The 27,712-nt window shown below is 43.9% G+C and overlaps 1 long non-coding RNA gene across 26 annotated transcripts in view; it reads left to right on the top strand.

The window, feature by feature from the left end:
- LOC307189637 overlaps positions 1-27,712 on the top strand; it is a 2,307,304-nt gene that overhangs the window by 890,367 nt on the left and 1,389,225 nt on the right. For 25 of the 26 annotated variants that reach the window (XR_013829230.1, XR_013829231.1, XR_013829232.1 and 22 more), the window contains exons 2-3: positions 20,315-20,400; positions 21,899-21,980. This is a non-coding gene — a long non-coding RNA (uncharacterized lncRNA). The remainder of the gene's footprint in view (positions 1-20,314; positions 20,401-21,898; positions 21,981-27,712) is intronic. The other variant, XR_013829255.1, reaches the window with a different exon arrangement.

Here is a 27,712-nt window from a genome sequence, read left to right as displayed (position 1 = left end):
AGCTATAGGACCATAAGTGGAAGTGCCCTAGGCTCTGTTGCTTTGTTTTTTAGATGTTTCAGGAAACACCATACACTTCTCCTGAGTGTCTGTTGGCAATTTACATCCCGCCCATCAGCATAACAAGGCTCCCAGTTCTCAATGCCTGTTGCCTTTCTGGATTTTACACTTTTTTCAGATGTCCCTTTTGACCGGGGGGAAGTGAGACTTCATTGTAGTGCCGATTTCCTTTGCAAGCTTGCTTGGTTGGCCAAAAAGGGCCTATGCGTTTTTTCCTGAATATATTCAGGAAAAAACGCATACGCCCTTTTTGGCCAAGTGCATCATTGTGGACGTTCTGCCTCTTTTCCTATGCTTTCAATGCAATTCCAGTCTACCTCCTGAAATCGGTTTCCTGCAATTCTGCCCCGCTTTCAAGTCCTCTTGGCAGCCTTACTTCAGTCTATTTTTGGACGATAGCTCTCATTTATAACTCTGCAGGTTTGTGAATTACAGTGCCCCTGAGCTCCTTTCTTCAACTCGCTTTCTTGTGACCTGGCCGCAACACCGCAGGATGGCTTCAGGCCCTAATCTGGTTCCGGCCCGGCATGCTGAGCCTTTGGTTAATTCCTCTTCCTGGTGGGAAATGAGACTTAAATTTGCCCGTCCAGACACCTCCAGCTAGCCTCTCATTGGTTCTCGCTATTCCTGTTCATCTTCCACAGAAATTGCAAACTGGGCCAAACAGGAGGTTAAAGGGACTGACTCTCCAAGTCGGGAGAGTGTTAGTAAAGCGTCTGGAATGTTGCACCTGAGTACCAGGGTACGAAAACTGAGACATATTTGAACACGTCTCCCGTTCACATGGTTGATCATACTCTGGGTTCCACATGCATGTTTTAGCTGAAGGAAGAATACCTTAAACCTGGAGAGCTGAGACCCGTGTAATGGGTACCATGCAATATGACTTCAAAGGGTCTTCATTTGCTCACCGAACCTCTCCAATCCTATCACTGCTGCGTTTATGCCCCTGTACACACGCTTGATTCTCTTTTGGAGACATAGCAATCCATAGGTTTTAAGATACTTACTAGTCAGGTACATTCTTAGGCGTTTAATATGGGGTTTTGTGTCCATTTTGTTGAGCAAGGAGTAGCTCTTGTCTATTCCATATTTGGCTTAAGGAACTTTATCTGTTCTCATTTCAATCTCTGGTTTTATGCAGCACCCCAACTCACCTTTCCCCTTAAGCAAGCATAAGTTGGTTTTCTAAATTTGAGACCCTGTTCTGTTTTGGAATGCAGTTCCTGTGTAGCCAAGTTTACATTCCGTGTATTAGTGATATCTTATGATGTTTCTTTTTCTGTGTGACTTATTTCAGTTAGAATCATCGTACCTGAATCCACTCATTATGCTGCTACGGGCCTGATGACATAGATTTCATTGCTGAGTGATACTGCATTGTACGTAAGTACCACAAGTTCTTTATCCATTTTTCACTTTCTGTGATATTGAACTTGTACGGTAAACGAGGTTCTTGTAAACGGAGGCGTCCCAAACTTTGGGGTGGCTGTGTCTTTTTGATTTTAATTTCCCTAAGCTATAGGACCATAAGTGGCAGTGCCCTAGGCTCTGTTGCTTTGTTTTTTAGATGTTTCAGGAAACACCATACACTTCTCCCGAGTGGTTGTTGGCAATTTACATCCCGCCCATCAGCATAACAAGGCTCCCAGTTCTCCATGGCCTGTCCTGCCTTTCTGGATTTTACACTTTTTTCAGATGGCCCATTTGACCGGGGGGAAGTGAGACTTCATTGTAGTGCAGATTTCCTTTGCAAGCTTGCTTGGTTGGCCAAAAAGGGCGTATGCGTTTTTTCCTGAATATATTCAGGAAAAAATGCATACGCCCTTTTTGGCCAAGTGCATCATTGTGGACGTTCTGACTCTTTTCCTATGCTTTCAATGCAATTCCAGTCTACCTCCTGAAATCGGTTTCCTGCAATTCTGCCCCGCTTTCAAGTCCTCTTGGCAGCCTTACTTCAGTCTATTTTTGGACGATAGCTCTCATTTATAACTCTGCAGGTTTGTGAATTACAGTGCCCCTGAGCTCGTTTCTTCAACTCGCTTTCTTGTGACCTGGCCGCAACACCGCAGGATGGCTTCAGGCCCTAATCTGGTTCCGGCACGGCACGCTGAGCCTTTGGTTATTTCCTCTTCCTGGTGGGAAATGAGAGTTAAATTTGCCCAACCAGACACCTCCAGCTATTCTTTCATTGGTTCTCGCTATTCCTGTTCATCTTCCACAGAAATTGCAAACTGGGCCAAACAGGAGGTTAAAGGGACTGACTCTCCAAGTCGGGAGAGTGTTAGTAAAGCGTCTGGAATGTTGCACCCGAGTACCAGGGTACGAAAACTGAGACATATTTGAACACGTCTCCCGATCACATGGTTGATCATACTCTAGGTTCCACATGCATGTTTTAGCTGAAGGAAGAATACCTTAAACCTGGGTAGTTGAAACCCGTGGAATGGGTACCATGCAATATGACTTCAAAGGATCTTCATTTGCTCACGAACCTCTCCAATCCTATCACTGCTGCGTTTATGCCCCTGTACACATGCTTGATTCTCTTTCGGAGATATAGCAATCCATAAGTTTTAAGATACTTACTAGTCAGGTACATTCTTAGGCGTTTAATATGGGGTGTTGAGTCCATTTCGTTGAGCAAGGAGTAGCTCTTGTCTATTCCATATTTGGCTTAAGGAACTTTATCTGTGCTCATTTTAATCTCTGGTTTTATGCAGCACCCCAACTCACCTTTCCCCTTAAGCAAGCATAAGTTAGTTTTCTAAATTTGAGACCCTGTTCTGTTCTGTAATTCAGTTCCTGTGTAGCCAAGTTTACATTCTGTGTATTAGTGATATCTTATGATGTTTCTTTTTCTGTGTGACTTATTTCAGTTAGAATCATCGTACCTGAATCCACTCATTATGCTGCTACGGGCCTGATGACATAGATTTCATTGCTGAGTGATACTGCATTGTACGTAAGTACCACAAGTTCTTTATCCATTTTTCAATTTCTGTGATATTGAACTTGTACGGTAAACGAGGTTCTTGTAAACGGAGGCGTCCCAAACTTTGGGGTGGCTGTGTCTTTTTGATTTTAATTTCCCTAAGCTATAGGACCATAAGTGGAAGTGCCATAGGTTCCGTTGCTTTGTTTTTTAGATGTTTCAGGAAACACCATACACTTCTCCCGAGTGTCTGTTGGCAATTTACATCCCGCCCATCAGCATAACAAGGCTCCCAGTTCTCCATGGCCTGTCCTGCCTTTCTGGATTTTACACTTTTTTCAGATGGCCCTTTTGACCGGGGGGAAGTGAGACTTCATTGTAGTGCAGATTTCCTTTGCAAGTTTGCTTGGTTGGCCAAAAAGGGCGTATGCGTTTTTTCCTGAATATATTCAGGAAAAAACGCATACGCCCTTTTTGGCCAAGTGCATCATTGTGGACGTTCTGCCTCTTTTCCTATGCTTTCAATGCAATTCCAGTCTACCTCCTGAAATCGGTTTCCTGCAATTCTGCCCCGCTTTCAAGTCCTCTTGGCAGCCTTACTTCAGTGTATTTTTGGACGATAGCTGTCATTTATAACTCTGCAGGTTTGTGAATTACAGTGCTCCTGAGCTCCTTTCTTCAACTCGCTTTCTTGTGACCTGGCCGCAACACCGCATGATGTCTTCAGGCCCTAATCTGGTTCCGGCACGGCACGCTGAGCCTTTGGTTAATTCCTCTTCCTGGTGGGAAATGAGAGTTAAATTTGCCCATCCAGACACCTCCAGCTAGTCTCTCATTGGTTCTCGCTATTCCTGTTCATCTTCCACAGAAATTGCAAACTAGGCCAAACAGGAGGTTAAAGGGACTGACTCTCCAAGTGGAGAGAGTGTTAGTAAAGCGTCTGGAATGTTGCACCAGAGTACCAGGGTACGAAAACTGAGACATATTTGAACACGTCTCCCGATCACATGGTTGATCATACTCTAGGTTCCACATGCATGTTTTAGCTGAAGGAAGAATACCTTAAACCTGGGTAGTTGAAACCCGTGGAATGGGTACCATGCAATATGACTTCAAAGGGTCTTCATTTGCTCACGAACCTCTCCAATCCTATCACTGCTGCGTTTATGCCCCTGTACACATGCTAGATTCTCTTTCGGAGACATAGCAATCCATAGGTTTTAAGATACTTACTAGTCAGGTACATTCTTAGGCGTTTAATATGCTGTGTTGAGTCCATTTCGTTGAGCAAGGAGTAGCTCTTGTCTATTCCATATTTGGCTTAAGGAACTTTATCTGTGCTCATTTCAATCTCTGGTTTTATGCAGCACCCCAACTCACCTTTACCCTTAAGCAAGCATAAGTTGGTTTTCTAAATTTGAGACCCTGTTCTGTTCTGTAATTCAGTTCCTGTGTAGCCAAGTTTACATTCCGTGTATTACTGATATCTTATGATGTTTCTGTTTCTGTGTGACTTATTTCAGTTAGAATCATCATACCTGAATCCACTCATTGTGCTGCTAAGGGCCTGATGACATAGATTTCATTGCTGAGTGATATTGCTTTGTAAGTAAATACCACAACTTCTTTATCCATTTTTCACTTTCTGCGATGTTGAACTTGTACTGTAAACGAAGTTCTTGTAAACAGAGGCATCCCAAACTTTGGGGTGGCTGTGTCTTTTTGATTTTAATTTCCCTAAGCTATAGGACCATAAGTGGCAGTGACCTAGGCTCTGTTGCTTTGTTTTTTAGATGTTTCAGGAAACACCATACACTTCTCCTGAGTGTCTGTTGGTAATTTACATCCCGCCCATCAGCATAACAAGGCTCCCAGTTCTCCATGGCCTGTCCTGCCTTTCTGGATTTTACACTTTTTTCAGATGGCCCTTTTGACCGGGGGGAAGTGAGACTTCATTGTAGTGCAGATTTCCTTTGCAAGCTTGCTTGGTTGGCCAAAAAGGGCGTATGCGTTTTTTCCTGAATATATTCAGGAAAAAACGCATACGCCCTTTTTGGCCAAGTGCATCATTGTGGACGTTCTGCCTCTTTTCCTATGCTTTCAATGCAATTCCAGTCTACCTCCTGAAATCGGTTTCCTGCAATTCTGCCCCGCTTTCAAGTCCTCTTGGCAGCCTTACTTCAGTCTATTTTTGGACGATAGCTGTCATTTATAACTCTGCAGGTTTGTGAATTACAATGCCCCTGAGCTCCTTTCTTCAACTCGCTTTCTTGTGAGCTGGCCGCAACACCGCAGGATGGCTTCAGGCCCTAATCTGTTTCCGGCCCGGCACGCTGAGCCTTTGGTTAATTCCTCTTCCTGGTGGGAAATGAGAGTTAAATTTGCCCATCCAGACACCTCCAGCTAGTCTCTCATTGGTTCTCGCTATTCCTGTTCATCTTCCACAGAAATTGCAAACTGGGCCAAACAGGAGGTTAAAGGGAATGACTCTCCAAGTCGGGAGAGTGTTAGTAAAGCATCTGGGATGTTGCACCCGAGTACCAGGGTACGAAAACTGAGACATATTTGAACACGTCTCCCGATCACATGGTTGATCATACTCTGGGTTCCACATGCATGTTTTAGCTGAAGGAAGAATACCTAAAACCTGGGTAGTTGAAACCCGTGGAATGGGTACCATGCAATATGACTTCAAAGGGTCTTCATTTGCTCACCGAACCTCTCCAATCCTATCACTGCTGCGTTTATGCCCCTGTACACATGCTTGATTCTCTTTCGGAGACATAGCAATCCATAGGTTTTAAGATACTTACTAGTCAGGTACATTCTTAGGCGTTTAATATGGGGTGTTGAGTCCATTTCGTTGAGCAAGGAGTAGCTCTTGTCTATTCCATATTTGGCTTAAGGAACTTTATCTGTGCTCATTTCAATCTCTGTTTTTATGCAGCACCCCAACTCACCTTTCCCCTTAAGCAAGCATAAGTTGGTTTTCTAAATTTGAGACCCTGTTCTGTTCTGTAATTCAGTTCCTGTGTAGCCAAGTTTACATTCCGTGTATTACTGATATCTTATGATGTTTCTTTTTCTGTGTGACTTATTTCAGTTAGAATCATCATACCTGAATCCACTCATTGTGCTGCTAAGGGCCTGATGACACAGATTTCATTGCTGAGTGATATTGCTTTGTAAGTAAATACCACAACTTCTTTATCCATTTTTCACTTTCTGCGATGTTGAACTTGTACTGTAAACGAGGTTCTTGTAAACAGAGCCGTTCCAAACTTTGGGGTGGCTGTGTCTTTTTGATTTTAATTTCCCTAAGCTATAGGACCATAAGTGGAAGTGCCCGAGGTTCTGTTGCTTTGTTTTTTAGATGTTTCAGGAAACACCATACACTTCTCCCGAGTGTCTGTTGGCAATTTACATCCCGCCCATCAGCATAACAAGGCTCCCAGTTCTCCATGGCCTGTCCTGCCTTTCTGGATTTTACACTTTTTTCAGATGGCCCTTTTGACCGGGGGGAAGTGAGACTTCATTGTAGTGCAGATTTCCTTTGCAAGCTTGCTTGGTTGGCCAAAAAGGGCGTATGCGTTTTTTCCTGAATATATTCAGGAAAAAACGCATACGCCCTTTTTGGCCAAGTGCATCATTGTGGACGTTCTGCCTCTTTTCCTATGCTTTCAATGCAATTCCAGTCTACCTCCTGAAATCGGTTTCCTGCAATTCTGCCCCGCTTTCAAGTCCTCTTGGCAGCCTAACTTCAGTCTATTTTTGGACGATAGCTGTCATTTATAACTCTGCAGGTTTGTGAATTACAGTGCCCCTGAGCTCCTTTCTTCAACTCGCTTTCTTGTGACCTGGCCGCAACACCGCAGGATGGCTTCAGGCCCTAATCTGGTTCCGGCCCGGCACGCTGAGCCTTTGGTTAATTCCTCTTCCTGGTGGGAAATGAGAGTTAAATTTGCCCGTCCAGACACCTCCAGCTAGCCTCTCATTGGTTCTCGCTATTCCTGTTGATCTTCCACAGAAATTGCAAACTGGGCCAAACAGGAGGTTAAAGGGACTGACTCTCCAAGTTGGCAGAGTGTTAGTAAAGCGTCTGGAATGTTGCACCCGAGTACCAGGGGAGGAAAACTGAGACATATTTGAACACGTCTCCCGATCACATGGTTGATCATACTCTGGGTTCCACATGCATGTTTTAGCTGAAGGAAGAATACCTTAAACCTGGGTAGTTAAAACCCGTGGAATGGGTACCATGCAATATGACTTCAAAGGGTCTTCATTTGCTCACCGAACCTCACCAATCCTATCACTGCTGCGTTTATGCCCCTGTACACATGCTTGATTCTCTTTCGGAGACATAGCAATCCATAGGTTTTAAGATACTTACTAGTCAGGTACATTCTTAGGCGTTTAATATGGGGTGTTGAGTCCATTTCATTGAGCAAGGAGTAGCTCTTGTCTATTCCATATTTGGCTTAAGGAACTTTATCTGTGCTCATTTCAATCTCTGGTTTTATGCAGCACCCCAACTCACCTTTCCCCTTAAGCAAGCATAAGTTGGTTTTCTAAATTTGAGACCCTGTTCTGTTCTGTAATTCAGTTCCTGTGTAGCCAAGTTTACATTCCGTGTATTACTGATATCTTATGATGTTTCTTTTTCTGTGTGACTTATTTCAGTTAGAATCATCATACCTGAATCCACTCATTGTGCTGCTAAGGGCCTGATGACACAGATTTCATTGCTGAGTGATATTGCTTTGTAAGTAAATACCACAACTTCTTTATCCATTTTTCACTTTCTGCGATGTTGAACTTGTACTGTAAACGAGGTTCTTGTAAACAGAGCCGTCCCAAACTTTGGGGTGGCTGTGTCTTTTTGATTTTAATTTCCCTAAGCTATAGGACCATAAGTGGAAGTGCCCTAGGTTCTGTTGCTTTGTTTTTTAGATGTTTCAGGAAACACCATACACTTCTCCCGAGTGGTTGTTGGCAATTTACATCCCGCCCATCAGCATAACAAGGCTCCCAGTTCTCCATGGCCTGTCCTGCCTTTCTGGATTTTACCCTTTTTTCAGATGGCCCTTTTGACCGGGGTGAAGTGAGACTTCATTGTAGTGCAGATTTCCTTTGCAAGCTTGCTTGGTTGGCCAAAAAGGGCGTATGCGTTTTTTCCTGAATATATTCAGGAAAAAATGCATACGCCCTTTTCGGCCAAGTGCATCATTGTGGACGTTCTGCCTCTTTTCCTATGCTTTCAATGCAATTCCAGTCTACCTCCTGAAATCGGTTTCCTGCAATTCTGACCCGCTTTCAAGTCCTCTTGGCAGCCTAACTTCAGTCTATTTTTGGACGATAGCTGTCATTTATAACTCTGCAGGTTTGTGAATTACAGTGCCCCTGAGCTCCTTTCTTCAACTCGCTTTCTTTTGAGCTGGCCGCAACACCGCAGGATGGCTTCAGGCCCTAATCTGGTTCCGGCCCGGCAAACTGAGCCTTTGGTTATTTCCTCTTCCTGGTGGGAAATGAGAGTTAAATTTGCCCGTCCAGACACCTCCAGCTAGCCTCTCATTGGTTCTCGCTATTCCTGTTCATCTTCCGCAGAAATTGCAAACTGTGCCAAACAGGAGGTTAAAGGCGCTGACTCTCCAAGTGGGGAGAGTGTTAGTAAAGCGTCTGGAATGTTGCACCCGAGTACCAGGGGAGGAAAACTGAGACATATTTGAACACGTCTCCCGATCACACGGTTGATCATACTCTGGGTTCCCCATGCATGTTTTAGCTGAAGGAAGAATACCTAAAACCTGGGTAGTTGAAACCCGTGGAATGGGTACCATGCAATATGACTTCAAAGGGTCTTCATTTGCTCACCGAACCTCTCCAATCCTATCAGTGCTGCGTTTATGCCCCTGTACACATGCTTGATTCTCTTTCGGAGACATAGCAATCCATAGGTTTTAAGATACTTACTAGTCAGGTACATTCTTAGGCGTTTAATATGCGGTGTTGAGTCCATTTCATTGAGCAAGGAGTAGCTCTTGTCTATTCCATATTTGGCTTAAGGAACTTTATCTGTGCTCATTTCAATCTCTGGTTTTATGCAGCACCCCAACTCACCTTTCCCCTTAAGCAAGCATAAGTTGGTTTTCTAAATTTGAGACCCTGTTCTGTTCTGTAATTCAGTTCCTGTGTAGCCAAGTTTACATTCCGTGTATTACTGATATCTTATGATGTTTCTTTTTCTGTGTGACTTATTTCAGTTAGAATCATCATACCTGAATCCACTCATTGTGCTGCTAAGGGCCTGATGACATAGATTTCATTGCTGAGTGATATTGCTTTGTAAGTAAATACCACAACTTCTTTATCCATTTTTCACTTTCTGCGATGTTGAACTTGTACTGTAAACGAAGTTCTTGTAAACAGAGGCGTCCCAAACTTTGGGGTGGCTGTGTCTTTTTGATTTTAATTTCCCTAAGCTATAGGACCATAAGTGGCAGTGCCCTAGGCTCTGTTGCTTTGTTTTTTAGATGTTTCAGGAAACACCATACACTTCTCCTGAGTGTCTGTTGGTAATTTACATCCCGCCCATCAGCATAACAAGGCTCCCAGTTCTCCATGGCCTGTCCTGCCTTTCTGGATTTTACACTTTTTTCAGATGGCCCTTTTGACCGGGGGGAAGTGAGACTTCATTGTAGTGCCGATTTCCTTTGCAAGCTTGCTTGGTTGGCCAAAAAGGGCGTATGCGTTTTTTCCTGAATATATTCAGGAAAAAACGCATACGCCCTTTTTGGCCAAGTGCATCATTGTGGACGTTCTGCCTCTTTTCCTATGCTTTCAATGCAATTCCAGTCTACCTCCTGAAATCGGTTTCCTGCAATTCTGCCCCGCTTTCAAGTCCTCTTGGCAGCCTTACTTCAGTCTATTTTTGGAAGATAGCTCTCATTTATAACTCTGCAGGTTTGTGAATTACAGTGCCCCTGAGCTCCTTTCTTCAACTTGCTTTCTTGTGACCTGGCCGCAACACCGCAGGATGGCTTCAGGCCCTAATCTGGTTCCGGCCCGGCACGCTGAGCCTTTGGTTAATTCCTCTTCCTGGTGGGAAATGAGAGTTAAATTTGCCCATCCAGACACCTCCAGCTAGTCTCTCATTGGTTCTCGCTATTCCTGTTCATCTTCCACAGAAATTGCAAACTGGGCCAAACAGGAGGTTAAAGGGACTGACTCTCCAAGTCGGGAGAGTGTTAGTAAAGCATCTGGAATGTTGCACCCGAGTACCAGGGGAGGAAAACTGAGACATATTTGAACACGTCTCCCGATCACATGGTTGATCATACTCTGGGTTTCACATGCATGTTTTAGCTGAAGGAAGAATACCTTAAACCTGGGTAGGTGAAACCCGTGGAATGGGTACCATGCAGTATGACTTCAGAGCGTATTCATTTGCTCACCGAACCTCTCCAATCCTATCACTGCTTCGTTTATGCCCCTGTACACATGCTTGATTCTCTTTCGGAGACATAGCAATCCATAGGTTTTAAGATACTTACTAGTCAGGTACATTCTTAGGCGTTTAATATGCGGTGTTGAGTCCATTTCGTTGAGCAAGGAGTAGCTCTTGTCTATTCCATATTGGGCTTAAGGAACTTTATCTGTGCTCATTTCAATCTCTGGTTTTATGCAGCACCCCAACTCACCTTTCCCCTTAAGCAAGCATAAGTTGGTTTTCTAAATTTGAGACACTGTTCTGTTCTGTAATTCAGTTCCTGTGTAGCCAAGTTTACATTCCGTGTATTACTGATATCTTATGATGTTTCTTTTTCTGTGTGACTTATTTCAGTTAGAATCATCATACCTGAATCCACTCATTGTGCTGCTAAGGCCCTGATGACACAGATTTCATTGCTGAGTGATATTGCTTTGTAAGTAAATACCACAACTTCTTTATCCATTTTTCACTTTCTGCGATGTTGAACTTGTACTGTAAACGAGGTTCTTGTAAACAGAGCTGTTCTAAACTTTGGGGTGGCTGTGTCTTTTTGATTTTAATTTCCCTAAGCTATAGGACCATAAGTGGCAGTGCCCTAGGTTCTGTTGCTTTGTTTTTTAGATGTTTAAGGAAACACCATACACTTCTCCCGAGTGTCTGTTGGCAATTTACATCCCGCCCATCAGCATAACAAGGCTCCCAGTTCTCCATGGCTTGTCCTGCCTTTCTGGATTTTACCCTTTTTTCAGATGGCCCTTTTGACCGGGGGGAAGTGAGACTTCATTGTAGTGCAGATTTCCTTTGCAAGCTTGCTTGGTTGGTCAAAAAGGGCGTATGCGTTTTTTCCTGAATATATTCAGGAAAAAACGCATACGCCCTTTTTGGCCAAGTGCATCATTGTGGACGTTCTGCCTCTTTTCCTATGCTTTCAATGCAATTCCAGTCTACCTCCTGAAATCGGTTTCCTGCAATTCTGCCCCGCTTTCATGTCCTCTTGGCAGCCTTACTTCAGTCTATTTTTGGACGATAGCTGTCATTTATAACTCTGCAGGTTTGTGAATTACAGTGCCCCTGAGCTCCTTTCTTCAACTCGCTTTCTTTTGAGCTGGCCGCAACACCGCAGGATGGCTTCAGGCCCTAATCTGGTTCCGGTACGGCATGCTGAGCCTTTGGTTATTTCCTCTTCCTGGTGGGAAATGAGAGTTAAATTTGCCCGTCCAGACACCTCCAGCTAGTCTCTCATTGGTTCTCGCTATTCCTGTTCATCTTCCGCAGAAATTGCAAACTGTGCCAAACAGGAGGTTAAAGGCGCTGACTCTCCAAGTGGGGAGAGTGTTAGTAAAGCATCTGGAATGTTGCACCCGAGTACCAGGGTACGAAAACTGAGACATATTTGAACACGTCTCCCGATCACATGGTTGATCATACTCTGGGTTCCACATGCATGTTTTAGCTGAAGGAAGAATACCTAAAACATGGGTAGTTGAAACCCGTGGAATGGGTACCATGCAATATGACTTCAAAGGGTCTTCATTTGCTCACGAACCTCTCCAATCCTATCACTGCTGCGTTTATGCCCCAGTACACATGCTTGATTCTCTTTCGGAGACATAGCAATCCATAGGTTTTAAGATACTTACTAGTCAGGTACATTCTTAGGCTTTTAATATGCGGTGTTGAGTCCATTTCGTTGAGCAAGGAGTAGCTCTTGTCTATTCCATATTTGGCTTAAGAAACTTTATCTGTGCTCATTTCAATCTCTGGTTTTATGCAGCACCCCAACTCACCTTTCCCCTTAAGCAAGCATAAGTTGGTTTTCTAAATTTGAGACCCTGTTCTGTTCTGTAATTCAGTTCCTGTGTAGCCAAGTTTACATTCCGTGTATTACTGATATCTTATGATGTTTCTTTTTCTGTGTGACTTATTTCAGTTAGAATCATCATACCTGAATCCACTCATTGTGCTGCAAAGTGCCTGATGACATAGATTTCATTGCTGAGTGATATTGCTTTGTAAGTAAATACCACAACTTCTTTATCCATTTTTCACTTTCTGCGATGTTGAACTTGTACTGTAAACGAGGTTCTTGTAAACAGAGGCGTCCCAAACTTTGGGGTGGCTGTGTCTTTTTGATTTTAATTTCCCTAAGCTATAGGACCATAAGTGGCAGTGCCCTAGGCTCTGTTGCTTTGTTTTTTATATGTTTCAGGAAACACCATACACTTCTCCTGAGTGTCTGTTGGTAATTTACATCCCGCCCATCAGCATAACAAGGCTCCCAGTTCTCCATGGCCTGTCCTGCCTTTCTGGATTTTACACTTTTTTCAGATGGCCCTTTTGACCGGGGGAAGTGAGACTTCATTGTAGTGCAGATTTCCTTTGCAAGCTTGCTTGGTTGGCCAAAAAGGGCGTATGCGTTTTTTCCTGAATATATTCAGGAAAAAACGCATACGCCCTTTTTGGCCAAGTGCATCATTGTGGACGTTCTGCCTCTTTTCCTATGCTTTCAATGCAATTCCCGTCTACCTCCTGAAATCGGTTTCCTGCAATTCTGCCCCGCTTTCAAGTCCTCTTGGCAGCCTTACTTCAGTCTATTTTTGGACGATAGCTCTCATTTATAACTCTGCAGGTTTGTGAATTACAGTGCCCCTGAGCTCCTTTCTTCAACTCGCTTTCTTGTGACCTGGCCGCAACACCGCAGGATGGCTTCAGGCCCTAATCTGGTTCCGGCCCGGCACGCTGAGCCTTTGGTTAATTCCTCTTCCTGTTGGGAAATGAAAGTTAAATTTGCCCATCCAGACACCTCCAGCTAGTCTCTCATTGGTTCTCGCTATTCCTGTTCATCTTCCACAAAAATTGCAAACTGGGCCAAACAGGAGGTTAAAGGGACTGACTCTCCAAGTCGGGAGAGTGTTAGTAAAGCATCTGGAATGTTGCACCCGAGTACCAGGGTACGAAAACTGAGACATATTTGAACACGTCTCCCGATCACATGGTTGATCATACTCTGGGTTCCACATGCATGTTTTAGCTGAAGGAAGAATACCTTAAACCTGGGTAGTTGAAACCCGTGGAATGGGTACCATGCAATATGACTTCAAAGGGTCTTCATTTGCTCACCGAACCTCACCAATCCTATCACTGCTGCGTTTATGCCCCTGTACACATGCTTGATTCTCTTTCGGAGACATAGCAATCCATAGGTTTTAAGATACTTACTAGTCAGGTACATTCTTAGGCGTTTAATATGGGGTGTTGAGTCCATTTCATTGAGCAAGGAGTAGCTCTTGTCTATTCCATATTTGGCTTAAGGAACTTTATCTGTGCTCATTTCAATCTCTGGTTTTATGCAGCACCCCAACTCACCTTTCCCCTTAAGCAAGCATAAGTTGGTTTTCTAAATTTGAGACCCTGTTCTGTTCTGTAATTCAGTTCCTGTGTAGCCAAGTTTACATTCCGTGTATTACTGATATCTTATGATGTTTCTTTTTCTGTGTGACTTATTTCAGTTAGAATCATCATACCTGAATCCACTCATTGTGCTGCTAAGGGCCTGATGACACAGATTTCATTGCTGAGTGATATTGCTTTGTAAGTAAATACCACAACTTCTTTCTCCATTTTTCACTTTCTGCGATGTTGAACTTGTACTGTAAACGAGGTTCTTGTAAACAGAGCCGTCCCAAACTTTGGGGTGGCTGTGTCTTTTTGATTTTAATTTCCCTAAGCTATAGGACCATAAGTGGAAGTGCCCTAGGTTCTGTTGCTTTGTTTTTTAGATGTTTCAGGAAACACCATACACTTCTCCCGAGTGGTTGTTGGCAATTTACATCCCGCCCATCAGCATAACAAGGCTCCCAGTTCTCCATGGCCTGTCCTGCCTTTCTGGATTTTACCCTTTTTTCAGATGGCCCTTTTGACCGGGGTGAAGTGAGACTTCATTGTAGTGCAGATTTCCTTTGCAAGCTTGCTTGGTTGGCCAAAAAGGGCGTATGCGTTTTTTCCTGAATATATTCAGGAAAAAATGCATACGCCCTTTTTGGCCAAGTGCATCATTGTGGACGTTCTGCCTCTTTTCCTATGCTTTCAATGCAATTCCAGTCTACCTCCTGAAATCGGTTTCCTGCAATTCTGACCCGCTTTCAAGTCCTCTTGGCAGCCTAACTTCAGTCTATTTTTGGACGATAGCTGTCATTTATAACTCTGCAGGTTTGTGAATTACAGTGCCCCTGAGCTCCTTTCTTCAACTCGCTTTCTTTTGAGCTGGCCGCAACACCGCAGGATGGCTTCAGGCCCTAATCTGGTTCCGGCCCGGCAAACTGAGCCTTTGGTTAATTCCTCTTCCTGGTGGGAAATGAGAGTTAAATTTGCCCGTCCAGACACCTCCAGCTAGCCTCTCATTGGTTCTCGCTATTCCTGTTCATCTTCCGCAGAAATTGCAAACTGTGCCAAACAGGAGGTTAAAGGCGCTGACTCTCCAAGTGGGGAGAGTGTTAGTAAAGCGTCTGGAATGTTGCACCCGAGTACCAGGGGAGGAAAACTGAGACATATTTGAACACGTCTCCCGATCACACGGTTGATCATACTCTGGGTTCCCCATGCATGTTTTAGCTGAAGGAAGAATACCTAAAACCTGGGTAGTTGAAACCCGTGGAATGGGTACCATGCAATATGACTTCAAAGGGTCTTCATTTGCTCACCGAACCTCTCCAATCCTATCACTGCTGCGTTTATGCCCCTGTACACATGCTTGATTCTCTTTCGGAGACATAGCAATCCATAGGTTTTAAGATACTTACTAGTCAGGTACATTCTTAGGCGTTTAATATGCGGTGTTGAGTCCATTTCATTGAGCAAGGAGTAGCTCTTGTCTATTCCATATTTGGCTTAAGGAACTTTATCTGTGCTCATTTCAATCTCTGGTTTTATGCAGCACCCCAACTCACCTTTCCCCTTAAGCAAGCATAAGTTGGTTTTCTAAATTTGAGACCCTGTTCTGTTCTGTAATTCAGTTCCTGTGTAGCCAAGTTTACATTCCGTGTATTACTGATATCTTATGATGTTTCTTTTTCTGTGTGACTTATTTCAGTTAGAATCATCATACCTGAATCCACTCATTGTGCTGCTAAGGGCCTGATGACATAGATTTCATTGCTGAGTGATATTGCTTTGTAAGTAAATACCACAACTTCTTTATCCATTTTTCACTTTCTGCGATGTTGAACTTGTACTGTAAACGAAGTTCTTGTAAACAGAGGCGTCCCAAACTTTGGGGTGGCTGTGTCTTTTTGATTTTAATTTCCCTAAGCTATAGGACCATAAGTGGCAGTGCCCTAGGCTCTGTTGCTTTGTTTTTTAGATGTTTCAGGAAACACCATACACTTCTCCTGAGTGTCTGTTGGTAATTTACATCCCGCCCATCAGCATAACAAGGCTCCCAGTTCTCCATGGCCTGTCCTGCCTTTCTGGATTTTACACTTTTTTCAGATGGCCCTTTTGACCGGGGGGAAGTGAGACTTCATTGTAGTGCCGATTTCCTTTGCAAGCTTGCTTGGTTGGCCAAAAAGGGCGTATGCGTTTTTTCCTGAATATATTCAGGAAAAAACGCATACGCCTTTTTTGGCCAAGTGCATCATTGTGGACGTTCTGCCTCTTTTCCTATGCTTTCAATGCAATTCCAGTCTACCTCCTGAAATCGGTTTCCTGCAATTCTGCCCCGCTTTCAAGTCCTCTTGGCAGCCTTACTTCAGTCTATTTTTGGAAGATAGCTCTCATTTATAACTCTGCAGGTTTGTGAATTACAGTGCCCCTGAGCTCCTTTCTTCAACTTGCTTTCTTGTGACCTGGCCGCAACACCGCAGGATGGCTTCAGGCCCTAATCTGGTTCCGGCCCGGCACGCTGAGCCTTTGGTTAATTCCTCTTCCTGGTGGGAAATGAGAGTTAAATTTGCCCATCCAGACACCTCCAGCTAGTCTCTCATTGGTTCTCGCTATTCCTGTTCATCTTCCACAGAAATTGCAAACTGGGCCAAACAGGAGGTTAAAGGGACTGACTCTCCAAGTCGGGAGAGTGTTAGTAAAGCATCTGGAATGTTGCACCCGAGTACCAGGGGAGGAAAACTGAGACATATTTGAACACGTCTCCCGATCACATGGTTGATCATACTCTGGGTTCCACATGCATGTTTTAGCTGAAGGAAGAATACCTTAAACCTGGGTAGTTGAAACCCGTGGAATGGGTACCATGCAATATGACTTTCAAGGGTCTTCATTTGCTCACCGAACCTCTCCAATCCTATCACTGCTGCGTTTATGCCCCTGTACACATGCTTGATTCTCTTTCGGAGACATAGCAATCCATAGGTTTTAAGATACTTACTAGTCAGGTACATTCTTAGGCGTTTAATATGGGGTGTTGAGTCCATTTCATTGAGCAAGGAGTAGCTCTTGTCTATTCCATATTTGGCTTAAGGAACTTTATCTGTGCTCATTTCAATCTCTGGTTTTATGCAGCACCCCAACTCACCATTCCCCTTAAGCAAGCATAAGTTGGTTTTCTAAATTTGAGACCCTGTTCTGTTCTGTAATTCAGTTCCTGTGTAGCCAAGTTTACATTCCGTGTATTACTGATATCTTATGATGTTTCTTTTTCTGTGTGACTTATTTCAGTTAGAATCATCATACCTGAATCCACTCATTGTGCTGCTAAGGCCCTGATGACATAGATTTCATTGCTGAGTGATATTGCTTTGTAAGTAAATACCACAACTTCTTTATCCATTTTTCACTTTCTGCGATGTTGAACTTGTACTGTAAACGAGGTTCTTGTAAACAGAGGCGTCCCAAACTTTGGGGTGGCTGTGTCTTTTTGATTTTAATTTCCCTAAGCTATAGGACCATAAGTGGCAGTGCCCTAGGCTCTGTTGCTTTGTTTTTTAGATGTTTAAGGAAACACCATACATTTCTCCTGAGTGTCTGTTGGCAATTTACATCCCGCCCATCAGCATAACAAGGCTCCCAGTTCTCCATGGCTTGTCCTGCCTTTCTGGATTTTACCCTTTTTTCAGATGGCCCTTTTGACCGGGGGGAAGTGAGACTTCATTGTAGTGCAGATTTCCTTTGCAAGCTTGCTTGGTTGGCCAAAAAGGGCGTATGCGTTTTTTCCTGAATATATTCAGGAAAAAACGCATACGCCCTTTTTGGCCAAGTGCATCATTGTGGACGTTCTGCCTCTTTTCCTATGCTTTCAATGCAATTCCAGTCTACCTCCTGAAATCGGTTTCCTGCAATTCTGACCCGCTTTCAAGTCCTCTCGGCAGCCTTACTTCAGTCTATTTTTGGACGATAGCTGTCATTTATAACTCTGCAGGTTTGTGAATTACAGTGCCCCTGAGCTCCTTTCTTCAACTCGCTTTCTTTTGAGCTGGCCGCAACACCGCAGGATGGCTTCAGGCCCTAATCTGGTTCCGGTACGGCACGCTGAGCCTTTGGTTATTTCCTCTTCCTGGTGGGAAATGAGAGTTAAATTTGCCCGTCCAGACACCTCCAGCTAGTCTCTCATTGGTTCTCGCTATTCCTGTTCATCTTCCGCAGAAATTGCAAACTGTGCCAAACAGGAGGTTAAAGGCGCTGACTCTCCAAGTGGGGAGAGTGTTAGTAAAGCATCTGGAATGTTGCACCCGAGTACCAGGGTACGAAAACTGAGACATATTTGAACACGTCTCCCGATCACATGGTTGATCATACTCTGGGTTCCACATGCATGTTTTAGCTGAAGGAAGAATACCTAAAACCTGGGTAGTTGAAACCCGTGGAATGGGTACCATGCAATATGACTTCAAAGGGTCTTCATTTGCTCACGAACCTCTCCAATCCTATCACTGCTGCGTTTATGCCCCTGTACACATGCTTGATTCTCTTTCGGAGACATAGCAATCCATAGGTTTTAAGATACTTACTAGTCAGGTACATTCTTAGGCGTTTAATATGCGGTGTTGAGTCCATTTCGTTGAGCAAGGAGTAGCTCTTGTCTATTCCATATTTGGCTTAAGGAACTTTATCTGTGCTCATTTCAATATCTGGTTTTATGCAGCACCCCAACTCACCTTTCCCCTTAAGCAAGCATAAGTTGGTTTTCTAAATTTGAGACCCTGTTCTGTTCTGTAATTCAGTTCCTGTGTAGCCAAGTTTACATTCCGAGTATTACTGATATCTTATGATGTTTCTTTTTCTGTGTGACTTATTTCAGTTAGAATCATCATACCTGAATCCACTCATTGTGCTGCTAAGGGCCTGATGACATAGATTTCATTGCTGAGTGATATTGCTTTGTAAGTAAATACCACAACTTCTTTATCCGTTTCTCACTTTCTACGATCTTGAACTTGTACTGTAAACGAAGTTCTTGTAAACAGAGGCGTCCCAAACTTTGGGGTGGCTGTGTCTTTTTGATTTTAATTTCCCTAAGCTATAAGACCATAAGTGGCAGTGCCCTAGGCTCTGTTGCTTTGTTTTTTAGATGTTTCAGGAAACACCATACACTTCTCCTGAGTGTCTGTTGGTAATTTACATCCCGCCCATCAGCATAACAAGGCTCCCAGTTCTCCATGGCCTGTCCTGCCTTTCTGGATTTTACACTTTTCTCAGATGGCCCTTTTGACCGGGGGAAGTGAGACTTCATTGTAGTGCAGATTTCCTTTGCAAGCTTGCTTGGTTGGCCAAAAAGGGCGTATGCGTTTTTTCCTGAATATATTCAGGAAAAAACGCATACGCCCTTTTTGGCCAAGTGCATCATTGTGGACGTTCTGCCTCTTTTCCTATGCTTTCAATGCAATTCCCGTCTACCTCCTGAAATCGGTTTCCTGCAATTCTGCCCCGCTTTCAAGTCCTCTTGGCAGCCTTACTTCAGTCTATTTTTGGACAATAGCTCTCATTTATAACTCTGCAGGTTTGTGAATTACAGTGCCCCTGAGCTCCTTTCTTCAACTCGCTTTCTTGTGACCTGGCCGCAACACCGCAGGATGGCTTCAGGCCCTAATCTGGTTCCGGCCCGGCACGCTGAGCCTTTGGTTAATTCCTCTTCCTGGTGGGAAATGAGAGTTAAATTTGCCCATCCAGACACCTCCAGCTAGTCTCTCATTGGTTCTCGCTATTCCTGTTCATCTTCCACAGAAATTGCAAACTGGGCCAAACAGGAGGTTAAAGGGACTGACTCTCCAAGTCGGGAGAGTGTTAGTAAAGCATCTGGAATGTTGCACCCGAGTACCAGGGTACGAAAACTGAGACATATTTGAACACGTCTCCCGATCACATGGTTGATCATACTCTGGGTTCCACATGCATGTTTTAGCTGAAGGAAGAATACCTTAAACCTGGGTAGTTGAAACCCGTGGAATGGGTACCATGCAATGTGACTTCAAAGGGTCTTCATTTGCTCACCGAACCTCTCCAATCCTATCACTGCTGCGTTTATGCCCCTGTACACATGCTTGATTCTCTTTCGGAGACATAGCAATCCATAGGTTTTAAGATACTTACTAGTCAGGTACATTCTTAGGCGTTTAATATGGGGTGTTGAGTCCATTTCATTGAGCAAGGAGTAGCTCTTGTCTATTCCATATTTGGCTTAAGGAACTTTATCTGTGCTCATTTCAATCTCTGGTTTTATGCAGCACCCCAACTCACCTTTCCCCTTAAGCAAGCATAAGTTGGTTTTCTAAATTTGAGACCCTGTTCTGTTCTGTAATTCAGTTCCTGTGTAGCCAAGTTTACATTCCGTGTATTACTGATATCTTATGATGTTTCTTTTTCTGTGTGACTTATTTCAGTTAGAATCATCATACCTGAATCCACTCATTGTGCTGCTAAGGGCCTGATGACACAGATTTCATTGCTGAGTGATATTGCTTTTTAAGTAAATACCACAACTTCTTTCTCCATTTTTCACTTTCTGCGATGTTGAACTTGTACTGTAAACGAGGTTCTTGTAAACAGAGCCGTCCCAAACTTTGGGGTGGCTGTCTCTTTTTGATTTTAATTTCCCTAAGCTATAGGACCATAAGTGGAAGTGCCCTAGGTTCTGTTGCTTTGTTTTTTAGATGTTTCAGGAAACACCATACACTTCTCCCAAGTGGTTGTTGGCAATTTACATCCCGCCCATCAGCATAACAAGGCTCCCAGTTCTCCATGGCCTGTCCTTCCTTTCTGGATTTTACACTTTTTTCAGATGGCCCTTTTGACCGGGGGGAAGTGAGACTTCATTGTAGTGCAGATTTCCTTTGCAAGCTTGCTTGGTTGGCCAAAAAGGGCGTATGCGTTTTTTCCTGAATATATTCAGGAAAAAACGCATACGCCCTTTTTGGCCAAGTGCATCATTGTGGACGTTCTGCCTCTTTTCCTATGCTTTCAATGCAATTCCCGTCTACCTCCTGAAATCGGTTTCCTGCAATTCTGCCCCGCTTTCAAGTCCTCTTGGCAGCCTTACTTCAGTCTATTTTTGGACGATAGCTCTCATTTATAACTCTGCAGGTTTGTGAATTACAGTGCCCCTGAGCTCCTTTCTTCAACTCGCTTTCTTGTGACCTGGCCGCAACACCGCAGGATGGCTTCAGGCCCTAATCTGGTTCCGGCACGGCACGCTGAGCCTTTGGTTAATTCCTCTTCCTGGTGGGAAATGAGAGTTAAATTTGCCCATCCAGACACCTCCAGCTAGTCTCTCATTGGTTCTCGCTATTCCTGTTCATCTTCCACAGAAATTGCAAACTGGGCCAAACAGGAGGTTAAAGGGACTGACTCTCCAAGTCGGGAGAGTGTTAGTAAAGCATCTGGGATGTTGCACCCGAGTACCAGGGTACGAAAACTGAGACATATTTGAACACGTCTCCCGATCACATGGTTGATCATACTCTGGGTTCCACATGCATGTTTTAGCTGAAGGAAGAATACCTTAAACCTGGGTAGTTGAAACCCGTGGAATGGGTACCATGCAATATGACTTCAAAGGGTCTTCATTTGCTCACCGAACCTCTCCAATCCTATCACTGCTGCGTTTATACCCCTGTACACATGCTTGATTCTCTTTCGGAGACATAGCAATCCATAGGTTTTAAGATACTTACTAGTCAGGTACATTCTTAGGCGTTTAATATGGGGTGTTGAGTCCATTTCATTGAGCAAGGAGTAGCTCTTGTCTATTCCATATTTGGCTTAAGGAACTTTATCTGTGCTCATTTCAATCTCTGGTTTTATGCAGCACCCCAACTCACCTTTCCCCTTAAGCAAGCATAAGTTGGTTTTCTAAATTTGAGACCCTGTTCTGTTCTGTAATTCAGTTCCTGTGTAGCCAAGTTTACATTCCGTGTATTACTGATATCTTATGATGTTTCTTTTTCTGTGTGACTTATTTCAGTTAGAATCATCATACCTGAATCCACTCATTGTGCTGCTAAGGGCCTGATGACACAGATTTCATTGCTGAGTGATATTGCTTTTTAAGTAAATACCACAACTTCTTTCTCCATTTTTCACTTTCTGCGATGTTGAACTTGTACTGTAAACGAGGTTCTTGTAAACAGAGCCGTCCCAAACTTTGGGGTGGCTGTGTCTTTTTGATTTTAATTTCCCTAAGCTATAGGACCATAAGTGGAAGTGCAGTAGGTTCCGTTGCTTTGTTTTTTAGATGTTTCAGGAAACACCATACACTTCTCCCGAGTGGTTGTTGGCAATTTACATCCCGCCCATCAGCATAACAAGGCTCCCAGTTCTCCATGGCCTGTCCTGCCTTTCTGGATTTTACACTTTTTTCAGATGGCCCTTTTGACCGGGGGGAAGTGAGACTTCATTGTAGTGCAGATTTCCTTTGCAAGCTTGCTTGGTTGGCCAAAAAGGGCGTATGCGTTTTTTCCTGAATATATTCAGGAAAAAACGCATATGCCCTTTTTGGCCAAGTGCATCATTGTGGACGTTCTGCCTCTTTTCCTATGCTTTCAATGCAATTCCAGTCTACCTCCTGAAATCGGTTTCCTGCAATTCTGCCCCGCTTTCAAGTCCTCTTGGCAGCCTAACTTCAGTCTATTTTTGGACGATAGCTGTCATTTATAACTCTGCAGGTTTGTGAATTACAGTGTCCCTGAGCTCCTTTCTTCAACTCGCTTTCTTTTGAGCTGGCCGCAACACCGCAGGATGGCTTCAGGCCCTAATCTGGATCCGGCCCGGCACACTGAGCCTTTGGTTATTTCCTCTTCCTGGTGGGAAATGAGAGTTAAATTTGCCCGTCCAGACACCTCCAGCTAGCCTCTCATTGGTTCTCGCTATTCCTGTTCATCTTCCGCAGAAATTGCAAACTGTGCCAAACAGGAGGTTAAAGGCGCTGACTCTCCAAGTGGGGAGAGTGTTAGTAAAGCGTCTGGAATGTTGCACCCGAGTACCAGGGGAGGAAAACTGAGACATATTTGAACACGTCTCCCGATCACACGGTTGATCATACTCTGGGTTCCCCATGCATGTTTTAGCTGAAGGAAGAATACGTAAAACCTGGGTAGTTGAAACCCGTGGAATGGGTACCATGCAATATGACTTCAAAGGGTCTTCATTTGCTCACCGAACCTCTCCAATCCTATCACTGCTGCGTTTATGCCCCTGTACACATGCTTGATTCTCTTTCGGAGACATAGCAATCCATAGGTTTTAAGATACTTACTAGTCAGGTACATTCTTAGGCGTTTAATATGCGGTGTTGAGTCCATTTCGTTGAGCAAGGAGTAGCTCTTGTCTATTCCATATTTGGCTTAAGGAACTTTATCTGTGCTCATTTCAATCTCTGGTTTTATGCAGCACCCCAACTCACCTTTCCCCTTAAGCAAGCATAAGTTGGTTTTCTAAATTTGAGAACCTGTTCTGTTCTGTAATTCAGTTCCTGTGTAGCCAAGTTTACATTCCGTGTATTACTGATATCTTATGATGTTTCTTTTTCTGTGTGACTTATTTCAGTTAGAATCATCGTACCTGAATCTACTCATTATGCTGCTACGGGCCTGATGACATAGATTTCATTGCTGAGTGATACTGCATTGTACGTAAGTACCACAAGTTCTTTATCCATTTTTCACTTTATGTGATATTGAAGTTGTACGGTAAACGAGGTTCTTGTAAACAGAGGCGTCCCAAACTTTGGGGTGGCTGTCTCTTTTTGATTTTAATTTCCCTAAGCTATAGGACCATAAGTGGAAGTGCCCTAGGCTCTGTTGCTTTGTTTTTTAGATGTTTCAGGAAACACCATACACTTCTCCCGAGTGTCTGTTGGCAATTGACATCCCGCCCATCAGCATAACAAGGCTCCCAGTTCTCCATGGCCTGTCCTGCCTTTCTGGATTTTACACTTTTTTCAGATGGCCCTTTTGACCGGGGGGAAGTGAGACTTCATTGTAGTGCAGATTTCCTTTGCAAGCTTGCTTGGTTGGCCAAAAAGGGCGTATGCGTTTTTTCCTGAATATATTCAGGAAAAAACGCATACGCCCTTTTTGGCCAAGTGCATCATTGTGGACGTTCTGCCTCTTTTCCTATGCTTTCAATGCAATTCCAGTCTACCTCCTGAAATCGGTTTCCTGCAATTCTGCCCCGCTTTCAAGTCCTCTTGGCAGCCTAACTTCAGTCTATTTTTGGACGATAGCTGTCATTTATAACTCTGCAGGTTTGTGAATTACAGTGCCCCTGAGCTCCTTTCTTCAACTCGCTTTCTTTTGAGCTGGCCGCAACACCGCAGGATGGCTTCAGGCCCTAATCTGGTTCCGGTACGGCACACTGAGCCTTTGGTTATTTCCTCTTCCTGGTGGGAAATGAGAGTTAAATTTGCCCGTCCAGACACCTCCAGCTAGCCTCTCATTGGTTCTCGCTATTCCTGTTCATCTTCCGCAGAAATTGCAAACTGTGCCAAACAGGAGGTTAAAGGCGCTGACTCTCCAAGTGGGGAGAGTGTTAGTAAAGCGTCTGGAATGTTGCACCCGAGTACCAGGGGAGGAAAACTGAGACATATTTGGACACGTCTCCCGATCACACGGTTGATCATACTCTGGATTCCACATGCATGTTTTAGCTGAAGGAAGAATACCTAAAACCTGGGTAGTTGAAACCCGTGGAATGGGTACCATGCAATATGACTTCAAAGGGTCTTCATTTGCTCACCGAACCTCTCCAATCCTATCACTGCTGCGTTTATGCCCCTGTACACATGCTTGATTCTCTTTCGGAGACATAGCAATCCATAGGTTTTAAGATACTTACTAGTCAGGTACATTCTTAGGCGTTTAATATGCGGTGTTGAGTCCATTTCGTTGAGCAAGGAGTAGCTCTTGTTTATTCCATATTTGGCTTAAGGAACTTTATCTGTGCTCATTTCAATCTCTGGTTTTATGCAGCACCCCAACTCACCTTTCCCCTTAAGCAAGCATAAGTTGGTTTTCTAAATTTGAGAACCTGTTCTGTTCTGTAATTCAGTTCCTGTGTAGCCAAGTTTACATTCCGTGTATTACTGATATCTTATGATGTTTCTTTTTCTGTGTGACTTATTTCAGTTAGAATCATCGTACCTGAATCTACTCATTATGCTGCTACGGGCCTGATGACATAGATTTCATTGCTGAGTGATACTGCATTGTACGTAAGTACCACAAGTTCTTTATTCATTTTTCACTTTCTGTGATATTGAACTTGTACGGTAAACGAGGTTCTTGTAAACAGAGGTGTCCCAAACTTTGGGGTGGCTGTGTCTTTTTGATTTTAATTTCCCTAAACTATAGGACCATAAGTGGAAGTGCCCTAGGCTCTGTTGCTTTGTTTTTTAGATGTTTCAGGAAACACCATACACTTCTCCCGAGTGTCTGTTGGCAATTGACATCCCGCCCATCAGCATAACAAGGCTCCCAGTTCTCCATGGCCTGTCCTGCCTTTCTGGATTTTACACTTTTTTCAGATGGCCCTTTTGACCGGGGGGAAGTGAGACTTCATTGTAGTGCAGATTTCCTTTGCAAGCTTGCTTGGTTGGCCAAAAAGGGCGTATGCGTTTTTTCCTGAATATATTCAGGAAAAAACGCATACGCCCTTTTTGGCCAAGTGCATCATTGTGGACGTTCTGCCTCTTTTCCTATGCTTTCAATGCAATTCCAGTCTACCTCCTGAAATCGGTTTCCTGCAATTCTGCCCCGCTTTCAAGTCCTCTTGGCAGCCTAACTTCAGTCTATTTTTGGACGATAGCTGTCATTTATAACTCTGCAGGTTTGTGAATTACAGTGCCCCTGAGCTCCTTTCTTCAACTCGCTTTCTTTTGAGCTGGCCGCAACACCGCAGGATGGCTTCAGGCCCTAATCTGGTTCCGGTACGGCACACTGAGCCTTTGGTTATTTCCTCTTCCTGGTGGGAAATGAGAGTTAAATTTGCCCGTCCAGACACCTCCAGCTAGCCTCTCATTGGGTCTCGCTATTCCTGTTCATCTTCCACAGAAATTGCAAACTGTGCCAAACAGGAGGTTAAAGGCGCTGACTCTCCAAGTGGGGAGAGTGTTAGTAAAGCGTCTGGAATGTTGCACCCGAGTACCAGGGGAGGAAAACTGAGACATATTTGAACACGTCTCCCGATCACACGGTTGATCATACTCTGGGTTCCACATGCATGTTTTAGCTGAAGGAAGAATACCTAAAACCTGGGTAGTTGAAACCCGTGGAATGGGTACCATGCAATATGACTTCAAAGGGTCTTCATTTGCTCACCGAACCTCTCCAATCCTATCACTGCTGCGTTTATGCCCCTGTACACATGCTTGATTCTCTTTCGGAGACATAGCAATCCATAGGTTTTAAGATACTTACTAGTCAGGTACATTCTTAGGCGTTTAATATGCGGTGTTGAGTCCATTTCGTTGAGCAAGGAGTAGCTCTTGTCTATTCCATATTTGGCTTAAGGAACTTTATCTGTGCTCATTTCAATCTCTGGTTTTATGCAGCACCCAAACTCACCTTTCCCCTTAAGCAAGCATAAGTTGGTTTTCTAAATTTGAGAACCTGTTCTGTTCTGTAATTCAGTTCCTGTGTAGCCAAGTTTACATTCCGTGTATTACTGATATCTTATGATGTTTCTTTTTCTGTGTGACTTATTTCAGTTAGAATCATTGTACCTGAATCTACTCATTATGCTGCTACGGGCCTGATGACATAGATTTCATTGCTGAGTGATACTGCATTGTACGTAAGTACCACAAGTTCTTTATCCATTTTTCACTTTCTGTGATATTGAACTTGTACGGTAAATGAGGTTCTTGTAAACAGAGGCGTCCCAAACTTTGGGGTGGCTGTGTCTTTTTGATTTTAATTTTCCTAAGCTATAGGATCATAAGTGGAAGTGCCCTAGGCTCTGTTGCTTTGTTTTTTAGATGTTTCAGGAAACACCATACACTTCTCCCTAGTGTCTGTTGGCAATTGACATCCCGCACATCAGCATAACAAGGCTCCCAGTTCTCCATGGCCTGTCCTGCCTTTCTGGATTTTACACTTTTTTCAGATGGCCCTTTTGACCGGGGGGAAGTGAGACTTCATTGTAGTGCAGATTTCCTTTGCAAGCTTGCTTGGTTGGCCAAAAAGGGCGTATGCGTTTTTTCCTGAATATATTCAGGAAAAAACGCATACGCCCTTTTTGGCCAAGTGCATCATTGTGGACGTTCTGCCTCTTTTCCTATGCTTTCAATGCAATTCCAGTCTACCTCCTGAAATCGGTTTCCTGCAATTCTGCCCCGCTTTCAAGTCCTCTTGGCAGCTTTACTTCAGTATATTTTTGGACGATAGCTGTCATTTATTACTCTGCAGGTTTGTGAATTACAGTGCCCCTGAGCTGCTTTCTTCAACTCGCTTTCTTTTGAGCTGGCCGCAACACCGCAGGATGGCTTCAGGCCCTAATCTGGTTCCGGTATGGCACGCTGAGCCTTTGGTTATTTCCACTTCCTGGTGGGAAATGAGAGTTAAATTTGCCCGTCCAGACACCTCCAGCTAGCCTCTCATTGGTTCTCGCTATTCCTGTTCATCTTCCGCAGAAATTGCAAACTGGGCCAAACAGGAGGTTAAAGGTGCTGACTCTCCAAGTGGGGAGAGTGTTAGTAAAGCGTCTGGAATGTTGCACCCGAGTACCAGGGGAGGAAAACTGAGACATATTTGAACACGTCTCCCGATCACATGGTTGATCATACT

The sequence above is a fragment of the Stenella coeruleoalba genome, assembly GCF_951394435.1.
Source record: "Stenella coeruleoalba genome assembly, chromosome: 7".
NCBI classification, from domain to species: domain Eukaryota; kingdom Metazoa; phylum Chordata; class Mammalia; order Artiodactyla; family Delphinidae; genus Stenella; species Stenella coeruleoalba.
This window is presented reverse-complemented; position numbering and strand designations above follow the sequence as displayed.